Genomic DNA, 11,967 nt, shown 5'->3' with positions numbered 1-11,967 from the left:
TTGGCCTTCCCCAAGAAAATGATTTAATTCCCCGATCCCTTTGAACAGCTTATAAAATTTTCACATGCAAACATGTTTCTTTTTTTTCATTTTGACCTCCTCTCCCTGGAATTTTCTTGAGGGTGCTTGTTTTTCAAGACGATTATTTGAATCCAGTGGATGTTTGAAATGGGAGTAGGGTTCATTCAGACAAAAAAAAAAAATATATATATATTTACAGTGCCCGAGATAAGTCTTGAGCATGAAATTTAGCGTCTTAAAAAGTATCGTCAAAACTAAGATAGGGCTACATAATTCATGCATCCACAGAAACAGATCAGTTTAAGAAACATGGACAGATCAAGTATATTTTTGTCTTTATGGTACTATATGTCTCATTTTTCATCTTTCACTTGACTTGGAAAAATTGGCTCCAACTTTGCCCCCCTCCCCAGAATTTTGACAAACTTACTCCCCTTTAAGTAAAGGGTTAAGGGAATGGACGGTTCTGTACAAATATTCTTTTAAATGAAAGTAGTTTAATAACTGACAGGTTGATACTTTACATCAATCCATTTTTTATTAATTAGCTTGTGTATCAGCTGTGCTATTGCCGCAATCGATGTCACAAAAGTTTTTAGAATTCAAATCATGTTTCCAGTTTTCCCAAGTGCCAGTTTTTTGTGCCAATTTTGAGTGTGTCTCAAAATTTTGTCTCAGTGAGAAAACAACTGGTACATGTTAAACTTAAATCCCAAAAACTAATAGTAGAGCCTTCACTACATATGGATGCTTTTTATGAGAGTCGTACCATAAAATTTTCAGTATTCTAATTTTTTTATCGAACCTGAATATTTAGATTTTACTTAATCTGGAACCTTGACCATGTATCCTTTTTTTTCTACGCTGCAGCTGTCACTGCAGCCATGACAGGAAATACTGAAAAACTGAGCTTCCTTGAGAGCGTACTTTGAGACAACTTCTTAAGAACACTATAGAATTGTCATTCTTATACGGATATATTGGAAAACGGATGAAGCTTGTTATCTCTTAAGATCTCCCAAGATATCCAAATGAGATAGGGGGAAGTAAGAATCAAATAGGAGTTTCAAAGAAGCGTAAGTAATAGCCAAGGGCAAATTCTGTCCTTTAAATCAATATAATAATAGAGAAGAACATTTTTAAAGAAAAACTACTTATATCTTAGCAGGTGAAATAAATATAAAATATTAACGTGCTTTCGGTTATAGATTGACTAAAACCGACTTAAATATGACTCGACTTAAACTTAGGAAGAACTCAAGTCGAATCAAGCGAAGCTCAACACGTGGTACGTTTTTCAAAATTATGGAAATATAGCTCTCAACTTTAGATTTGAATAGGGTCTAACAAAGCTTGGATTTCTTTGCCATTTCCAAGTATTAAATCAGATAGTTGTGCATTTAGTTTTCGCAAAACTTAGATTAAGCAGAGAGAGTACGGTCAACGGCGTCAATTCACAAGAATGTAAGAGGTTGGGAGCAAAATTTGTTCTAAAAAATATGGGGGGTGGGCAATTTTTTTTTCTTTGTCAATTTCCAGTGAAAATGCCCAAAAAAAGGCGTTTTTCAATAAAACTACCCCAAGAAGTATTTTTAAAAATCTAGAGGGAAGAAGAATCGAAGAGAATAAATACCTCCGCCAAAATTGACCCCGCAGGGGAGTTTCACACACCCCAAATTTTCAGCGCTTTTATAATTTTCAAATAATTTTCTGTTTTGTTTTACGATTGTTTTTACTGTTTACGTAAGTTATCTCCTTTCCATTAGAAATTTGTAAATGAATGCTACTCTGGATAAGCCTCTTGCTGTGGCTAAATAAAATCAAGCACATTAAGGGGTCATTCGGTGAGGCACTCCTAAATCTGTTTTTTTTTTGCATTAGGGCTCCTTCGCCCCTTAAAGATGCGAATTTCTAACAGATACAAACAAAATGTTGTTAGACCTATTCTTGCATGTTCTAACATCCCCCCCTCTCTAGGAATATTCATGTTTCCTTGTCCCAGGGAATAATGCCTGAAAGTTTCAAGCTGATCGGGAAATTGGTTTTTGGCTTTTTTGAGTCCCATGTTGGTAAGCTCTAGACCCATTGTAAAAAATTGTTTTTAGATTAGGATCCTCTGGTGATCTTTCTAACCTGTTTTTTTTCCCCAACTAACAGCACAAACCTAGTTTTTAAGCATTAAGATTTTTTGTTGCTTGGATTATCAATTAGCTTACCTTTTTCCTTTAACACATCCGAAAAGAAGGGCATGGTGATATCTCATCTGCAGTAGTACAAGTGGTATTATGTTAAAAGATATTACATTTTTCGGACGGTAAAAGAACTAAATAATTTGCTTTTTCATATTAAATTTAAAAGAAAACAAGTTTTTTTTCAACTGAAAGCAAGGAGCAACATTAAAACTCAAAACAACATATTCCTAATATGAGGAGGGGCTGCCTCTTCCTCATCTCTCGCCATTACGCTAAAGTTATAAAGTTCATTCAATTGCCCTTGCGTTTGATCAGTTTTCTTAAAGAATTAAAAGTCATAAAGAGCAAGGGATGGGGAAAGGGTAGCACCTCTCATATTCAGAATTCTAATGTTGCTTTGAGTTGCTATCAGTTGTAATATTGTTCCTTATTTTCAGTTGAAAGACCTGCGTTCTAATTGAATATCGGACCATTTTTCAAATAATGCCAGGACATCCCCTTCTCCCCTCCGTGTAAAATTTTCCCGGAAAGTTTCCCCCCGCAGACTTTCTTGTCCGCAGAAGTCCCCCTCCCCAGGAAATATTTCCGTCTTTTTCCCAATAGCAACTACTATTAGTAATCAATGGGTAAATTACATAACTTACAGTCCTTTTCCAAAGGATTATGAGGATTCATGTCATCCCCATGGGCATAGTTATTGGATCGTTCAATGATGTTAAAACAAATAGCTGTCTCAAAATTTTGATCGGACGTCTTCGAAGAAAAAAGTAGCCCATGAAAGGGGCTATTTACCCTTCAATCTTTTTGTTCACTTAAAAAGGGCATTACAGACCATTGGTTCGATACGATCATCTCAGGGTAAAAACAACAAATACTCACGCATCCGTGGTCTTTCTCTATAAAAAAAAAAAAAAATAATAAAAAATAGGAGAATGAAAACTCCACAGTAGTGTTCAAAATATGCTGAATCTGATGATGCGATTTCATTAAGGTCGCTTCATTTTTAGGGGGGTTTCCCCCTTTTTTCAAAAATCGGGCAAATTTTCTCAGGTTCGTAGCTATGTGTGGGTAATATTGAACTTAATGGATTTTATATATTTGGAATCAGCATAAAAATTTGATTCTTTGTATTCGGTATGCGTTAATTGTTTTTAAAATTCCTTTTTTTAGAGTTTTGGTCCCTAATCGCTCCTTGCTTAAAGTTAGTTACCATGAGCTCTTTAACGGTTTGAAACGACCAATCGTTTATAACGAATTTTTTTGACATACATTTAGGATATACCAAAAACAATTTGATGGATAAAAGTTCCAATCCAAAATTACTTCCGAAATTGGGAAGAGACGATAAGTGATACATTGGCAAAAAATAGTGTCATCTTGAAGAGGTTTGTTGTGTTTTCGGAAGAAGTCTACAAAAAAAGAAAAGACACCTCTTTTCTTTCTGTAGATTCTTGGTATAATATCAAGGTAGTGAAGCAGGGCCATATCCAGGGTTTTGTTCGGACGGGCTATTGTTTTCGAAGGAGGGGTTCAAAAACTTTAAGAATGCATCAAAGATTTGTTTTTTTTTTGCATTTTGTTACGTTTTTACGAGTCGGGTAAACTATTTTGTTTTTTTTTGGGGGGGGGGCCAAACCCCAAAAACCATCCCCCTGGATACATCCTTGTAATGAAGCATAATCGGATAAGTGAAACAACCATTGAAGAGTGGTTAAAGTGAGACAAAAGTAAGTTTGTAGCTGCGGTTACATTATTAAGGGTTTTGACATGCTGGGGGGGGATAGATATGATAGGAATGCATAAATTTGCTTTATGTATGACCAAGAATTAAAATTAAAGATGTATTTTGTAAATTTTGTGAAAGCAGTGGCGGATCTAGGGGCCCCCCCCCCCCCCCCTTGCGTAGTCTAAAGTAGTGTAATATTACTTAATTAACTCAAGTTTGTGTTAATTAATCTTGCTCCTAACGCAAGTTTATCGGATCAACCTATTTTGAGCCCCCCTAAGTTTGTTTTCATCGGATCAACCTATTTTGCCCCCCCCTCCCCAAAAAAAAAATCCTGGATCTGCCCCTGTGTGAAAGGGGTTCCTAAATCATAGGAATTAGCTTATGCACAACTTCAGATTAAAGAAGGAGCCAGAGAAGACAAAAAGAAGAAATCATAAAATAGAATAACACTGAACATTATAGAATAACAGTGGTTGTTAATGTTCTTTTTCTGCTGCAGAAATATGAGCTGTTCCATTCAATTAACTAAATAGCATTTTGTTAACCTTATCTGTCTATATGGACGGAGGGATCAATTTACTCTATCAGCAAAGGAAAAGTAGAATAAAAAGTCGTCTGGCTACTGTTTTAACGGTTACTGAACGGATGACTTAGACTATACCCTAAATTAGCTTCCAGTAGCCACCTGGTTTTGCAACTTTCGGCATTTTGAGTCCAAAGGTCGCCTCAAATCTCTCGATTAGGTGTAATTTCAGAGCTAATCTGGCCTCACTGCTGTTATACCAAATTACTGAGAAAGGCAATCTTGAAGACAATAGGGCTTTTTATTAAAGTCATTACATAATCAAGGTAGAATCAACTTGCATTAGATGCTGAGCATATTAATAAGGTTGAGTACAGGAAGATGGCAGCATCTGTCCAACATCGAACCTCATTAAACTGTTGGTATGTTTCCATTTTAACCCTGAATAGCCTTTACCAATTGCAGGTTACTAAAACTAAATCGGAAGTTGAAATGAAACTCCTGGGAGTATAACTGACCATTTCTCATACTCAAGAGGGTCAGTCAGGGTTAATGGTTTATTAGTTATGAACATAAATAAACCTTAGCAATGTATTCCAAGCGGCATCTAGTGATAGTGAAAAAGAAATATAAAATACAGATTATTATTATTATTCATATTATTGCTATTATTATTATTATTATAATAATAATTAAAAACAAAGATTATTTATATGCAAAACTTTAAAAAAAAATACGGGTATATATGTATATATGACATATTACTATCCATATGCACGGTCGGTTAATTTAATTCTTGTCCTTTCAAACAGTTCGTGGTAACGAACGGTAAGTAGGCTCAATAGTAACCGAAACTCTAACAAGCGGAATTTTGATATCAATAGATAAATCATAAGAATTGAGATTCTTATGCTTATTTCAAATATGTAAGTTTCATTAAGTTTAGTCTTAGGCCTACCCATCAAAAGTTACGTGCCTGATAAAATTGGCCTTATTTCTGAAAAAAGGCGGAAACACCCCTAAAAATCATAGAACTTTAATGAAAATCACACCATCAGATTCAGCGTATCAGAGAACCTTACTATAGAAGTTTCAAGCTCCTATCTACAAAAATGTGGAATTTTGTGTGTTTTGCCAGATAAAAGAACACGGATGCGTGTGTATTTGTTTTTTTTTCTTTTCCCCAGGGGTGATCGTATCGACCCAGTGGTCCTAAAATATCGCAAGAGGGCTCATTTGACCTGAAATTAAAAGTTCTAGAGCCCTTTTAAGTGACTACAAAAAAATGGAAGGCAAGTAATTTTGAGAAAGCCATTTTGTTCAGCATGGTAAAAAAAAATATAATAACTAAGTATTTCAGGTTGACTTAATCCCCCACAGCCCCCGGGGGAAGGTCTACAAGTAATGAACTTTACCCAATGTTTAGATTTAGTATTAGTTGTTGGGAAGTATACAAAATTTTTGAGGGCGGATTTTTTCTGGTAGTTGGGGGGGAGTGGGTCAAGAGTTCTGTGGGAGGAGCTTTCCATTGAGGAAGTTTTCAGGGGGGAAGGGATATTGCTATGAAGGATTTCCCAGCATTATTTAAGAAAACGATCAAAAATTAAATGAAAAACAATTTTTTCAACTGAAAGTAAGGAGCAGCATCAAAACTTAAAACGAACAGAAATTATTAAGTATATGATTGGGTGCGCCCACTAGTCATTACCTCGCTCTTTATGCTACAGCTTTTTTTGTACTTTCATCAGAGCTATTTATTCTAATTAACGGCCTTTGTTATTAAGGGGCCATCCTTAAAGAATTGGAACAAAATTTGAACTTTAGCGTAAAGAGCTAGATATTGTCTAGAGGGCGAACTGTCTAATATACGTAATAAAAATATACGAATATTGAAGTTCGTTACGTAAGTTAATTCGTAAGTTACGTCAGAACAAAATTTCGAGAAAGCCATTTAGCCAGAAAAAAATCAAATTAATATGCGAATTTCGTTGTAATTATTCATGCACGGTGAGCCAAAATCAAAGCTGCATTAATTAAAAAACGTTCAGAAATTAAATAAAAAAACAACTTTTTTTTAACTGAAAGTAAGGAGCGACATTAAAACTTAAAACGAACAGAAATTATTCTGCATATGAAAAAGGCTGTCTCCTCCTCAACGCCTCGCTCTTTACACTAAAGTTTGATTCTGTCTCACAACTTTATTTTTTTAAACAATAAAAAAATTTAGCTTAAAGAGCTAGGCGTTGATGAGGGGACAGCCCTTTCATATACGGAATAATTTCTGTTCGTTTTAAGTTTTATTGTCACTCCTTACTTTCAGTTAAAAAAAAATCGTTTTTTATTTATTTTCTTTAAGCACTATTTTTCTTTTTTTCTGTCTTCAGCACTGTCTTTTACTCTGTGATAGCTCTAAAACTTTATAGCCAATATATGGCAGCAATAAGTATCTCTCAATCCTCGCGTGAAAGTTGGAAAGAGTTAATCTGAACTTAAAGTCTCCCCCCTCCCCTCCGTTTGTATATCTGTTAGGATTTTGAGTAAATAAAATGAATCAAACCTCGTATAGCACTTTGATAAATCGAAGAGAGCAATAGACGTTTCATTCCCCCTTGACATAAAGCTAAGATAATTTCTTAAACCACATTGACCTGATATAACATAAATAAAAGAGCAAAAATGGGGTTTTTAAAGGCCAAATGAAAATACTGACAAAACACAACACAGCGAATATTTTGAAGAGACAAACACTTCTCTTCTTCAGTGCAAAACGAAAAAATATATTCAATGAGAGTGCCGAAGAAAAAAACCAACAAAATAAAACGCGGGAAGTCAATGTGAATGTGAAAAAAACAAACAATTAAAAGATGAAAAAAATTCAATAAAACATAAAAATTATAAGAATTAAAACAAAATAGTTAACAACCATAAAAGTGAGTCATTCACCAATAAAAAAAAAAAAAATCAAAAATTTGAACTGCCATCGACGGATACTAGCAAATAACTGAGAAATAAAAGAAAAACATTCATTCACTCAAAACAAAATGAACCAGCAATTGAATGAGTTAAAGAGTTATGTCATCTGATTTCTGATCTTAATAATTGGATTCCTTGCAGACACTCTTTGAGACTTAAGGGGTTGTTGACGTGTCTGATTAAGCGATTGGGAAAGTGGTACAAAAGAGGGGTTTGTCCCCTCGAAATATTCGCTTTCCTGTGTTTTGTCAGTATTTCCATTTGGCCTTTAAAAACCCCATTTTCGCTCGTTTTTCTTTCTTTATGTGACATAAAGGTCATTTATTGTTTGCAGCCATTTCCCAAAGTAACCTGGTATCTTTGGGCTTCAATACCCAAAAAAGTTGTCTTTTTTGTTTCTTCTTATTTTATTTTTTTTTATGCAGGAACTTTGATTTAATGACGGATATTAACTAAGTCTTCCATTAAATTTTGAAACAAAAAATTATGAATATTTCAATACTTATCGTAATAACGACAGATAAAACGGAAAACTAGAGTAAAGTCGAAAGCATTAAGAAATAAGATGTAAATTCTGGTATGTATGTAGGGGTGTCTCTGATACACCCTCCTCCTGAATCCTAATTTCTTACAAAACTTCGATGGAACCCCTTATTGAAGTTATATTTTTTATCCCCCCCCCCAAAAAAAAACTCCTGAGTACGCTCATGGTTGAAAAATTCTGGAAGTTTTGAAAATTCTGGAATTTAAAATTCTGGAAGTTCTTTTTTTATGGAATATTTTATAGAACTGTCATCCCAACACTTTCCTTATAGTTTCTTATCTACACCACGATTTACTTTTAATAAGTCACAGAATTTAATGACGGAAAACATGTTGCATCAAAACTTGTAAATCATGTCATTCAAAGTGCCTTTTTTGCCAAACAATTTGGCATTTAAAGAAATGTTTATTTGCTTTTTTTGCCAACTGATTAGATTTAATCTATATTCAGTTATAAGACAAATGAGATGTTATTGTGCACAGCTTGTTTAAGGAAAAGTAATCTTATCTTTTTAAAAGCTATGGGCTACAATTATCCTATAAAAATTTACGTTAAAATTATATAAAAATATCCTACAAAAATTTATTCAAAAGGTCTGCAGCAAAGTTAACATTAGGTGAAATTGGCTCAATTGCAATTGCCTCCGTTATTCCTCCGTATACAAATCATTTTAAAACGAAGATGATGACTCGCCTCTCCTCCAGTTGCGTCAATTCATGATCAAATGTTGGGGAGGGATATTTTTCAAAATATAGTAGAGGGGAAATTTTCTTAATATTTCGATGAAACTTCCAAAAGAATCCAGCTATCAATGTAAATACTTTATAAAAGTTATCTTTCAAAACCGAATGGAAGACTAAAACTATTTAGGACTTGGGGGAGGCTGTTTTTCCAGTGGCTAAAGTTACCACCGTATACATTTCAAGATGGACGCAAATTCTCGTATCATAAACCTTTAATATTCCCCTTAAAATAAAACTGAATAAGTATAATTATAATATTAATATTAAGTAAGATTGAAGACACACACACAAAATTCATTACTGTATCCTGATTTTATACACATATTATAAATAAATGGTGCTCAGCGATTGAACAAAAAGAATCCTTCTTAAAAATGTCTCCGTATTTAAAAATACAAAAAGCGTTTCACTCAACTGAAATATAATCAAGAAAATTTCCAAAATTAGCTGTAAATAATCATGTCAAATTCAACTTTAGACATAACATTTTTCACCAAGAAATCCGACTTTGAAAAACTTCGGGAAAAAATAACTTGAGAGAAACACACCAAAATCTGATAATAATCATATTTTTCTATTTTAATTTCGGTTAACACATTTTTTTTTTTTTTTTTTTTTTTTTTTTTTTTTTTTTATCAGGCAGTATTTTCAACTCTTAAATCTTTACTGTGATTTTTGGTTTTACAGTCCTTGGCCACCGTTACTCGTTAATGGCCACCGATGATGGAGCCAAGCCCTGTGGCAAACCATGATAAAGTGTTTCCTAACAAACTTAATAGCACAAAAGACTGCATCTACCTGAATGATAGCTACCGTTTTTATATTCGTTTGTGAGCCTGGCCTTCCTGATTTTTTCCCCTTTCCTACCCAAGATCCCGTTTAAATTTTGGACTATTTTGTTCTGTTGAAGATACTACGGTCAAGTCACGGGGGTACGCGGGATACAGGCTTTCAGACTGGTTCTTTTCAGATTATTAATTGAAAAAAACTTCCCGAAAAATAAGTTTTTTAAAGAAAAATAAAGGCCATTTTAAACTCAAGCTCAACAGATACAAATACCTTTTAAAATTCAAACTCAAAACAACCAGAAATTACTATTAAATAATAAATGAAACCCAAAACGAACAGAAATTAAATAAACAATCATAGCAAAAACATACAACAAGTAATAATATAAAATAATAAATAGATCTTAAAGCGAGTAATGCTTAGATTGAACATTCAAATCAAGCTTAAATCGAAAGATAAACAGTTTGCTATTGAAGTATAAACGCAACTCGAAAAAAATATAAATTAAACAAAAATTCAACGCAAACAAAAATGCAAAATATGTTATTGTAAATTAATAAATAAATGTTAAAATAAGGGAAAATTACATTGAACGTGCAAATCTAGCTTAAAACGAGCAAAAATCCCTACAAACAAGAGTTTGGGTATGACCTCCTTCTCTCACTGTAAAAGTCTAAAACCTACTGCGTCATTGGCGCTTTACTAAAAATTATATGCGTCTTGAACAGTCTTGGAAAGTATAAACAACATCAATTTGAATACTTGATGTATAATGATATTAATTGTTGAAAGATCATCAGTTCAAAATGTTACTATAATTTTAAAGTTTATTTTTAATATTAAGTACAAAAGAAAATATTTGTCATAAAATTGGTTGTGACTTACAACTTTCAATTTCCAATCAAATGAGCCCTCTAGGAAGTTTATATGAACATCCCTTCCATAACAACCATATACGCCCCCAAGATAACACTTCTAAACGCCTATCCCCCGGGCTCTGGGTGGCGTTTTTGTTATCTAATTTTTGAACAATTTCCAAAACACTGGCTATCTTAAAATTTGTAGCAGACGGTTTTGGGGAAAAACAGCGTGGAGGGGCTAGTTTAACTCTCTTGACTTTTAAAAAGTGAACTAGAACTTTCAATTTCCAATCAAATGAGCCCTCTTTGAAGCTTATACGAGCCTCCCTTTCATAAGAACCATATATGCCCTTAGGACGTAACTTAGAACGCCTTCCTCTGTGTCCTGGGGGGGTTCTATTGACACTGTTTTTTCTCATCCGACCTTTGAACTATTTTTAACAAAATTTCTATCTCAAATTTTCAAAAAAAATTTCATCAGATGGGTTTTGAAAAAGAAGGCAAGGGGGGGGGGGTCTAGCTGCGCTCGGATCTCTTTTGACAATTAAAAAGTGAGCTCGAACTTTCAATATCCAATCAAATGAGCCCTCTCTGAAGTTTATACGAGCATCTCTTTCATACGAACAATATATGCCCCAGGGCAATATTACACCGCCTGCCCCCGGGCCTTGGGGGGTTGTGACGACACCTGAGTTTTTGTCATCTAACTTTTGACCAATTTCTAACCTAATGGCTATCACAAAATTTTTATTGGATGCATTTGGGGAAAAAAGGGCGTGGGAGGGGGGCTAGTTGCCCTACAATCTCTTTTGACTCTAAAAAACTGAACTAGAACTTTCAATTTCCAATTATATGATTCATCCCTTATGTTATAGTAAACCGAAGACTGGCAGGATGAATACAAGATACTAGGGTATATAGGAGTGCCATTATTGATGTTAAAAGTAAAGATCACCATCTAGTAATGTCAAGGGTTAATTTAAAGCTGAAACATCGGAAGGGTAACTACCTCTCGGGAAGTTATGATGTTTGTACTTGGTAGACTCCAGGATGAGAATTCGAGAGAAACTTTCCAGGAACAGTTGAATACTAAACTTGAGAATTTAAAATTTGATAATGTGGAAGATGGTTGGAATAATTTTAGAAAAATAATTTGTGAAGTTGCTGAAGGACTATTAGGGAAGAAAGCTAGAAGTGCAGCTAAGAATATTAGTGAAAAAGCTTTATGTTTTATAGAAAGGAGAAAGTACTTGTACAAGAATTATCCGAGTGATAGATCATATGAAAACAAAAGGAATGTAAATAAAGTGGACAAAGCATTAAAATATGAACTAAGGAGGTGTGAAGTGGAGGCCATGGACAAAATTGCCGAGGATCTAGAAGATACAGCTAGATGGCATAATAGTAAAATATTGTACTGGCATGTTAACAAATTGAGAGCGAGTAGTCAATCCGGACTTGGCCCAGTTAAAGATAGGAATGGGGCCGCAATTAGCGATAAGGAAAAAACTAAACAGAGATGGGCCGAACATTTTGATAATTTGCTTAACAGAGATAGAGTTGCAGGAAAAGATATAGAGGAAAATGAAAAAG

Source organism: Artemia sp. Qi Xiang Cuo, chromosome 12 (genome assembly GCF_049724085.1).
Source record: "Artemia sp. Qi Xiang Cuo chromosome 12, ASM4972408v1, whole genome shotgun sequence".
In the NCBI taxonomy this organism is placed as follows: domain Eukaryota; kingdom Metazoa; phylum Arthropoda; class Branchiopoda; order Anostraca; family Artemiidae; genus Artemia; species Artemia sp. Qi Xiang Cuo.
Note: the sequence above shows the minus strand (reverse complement) of the source record.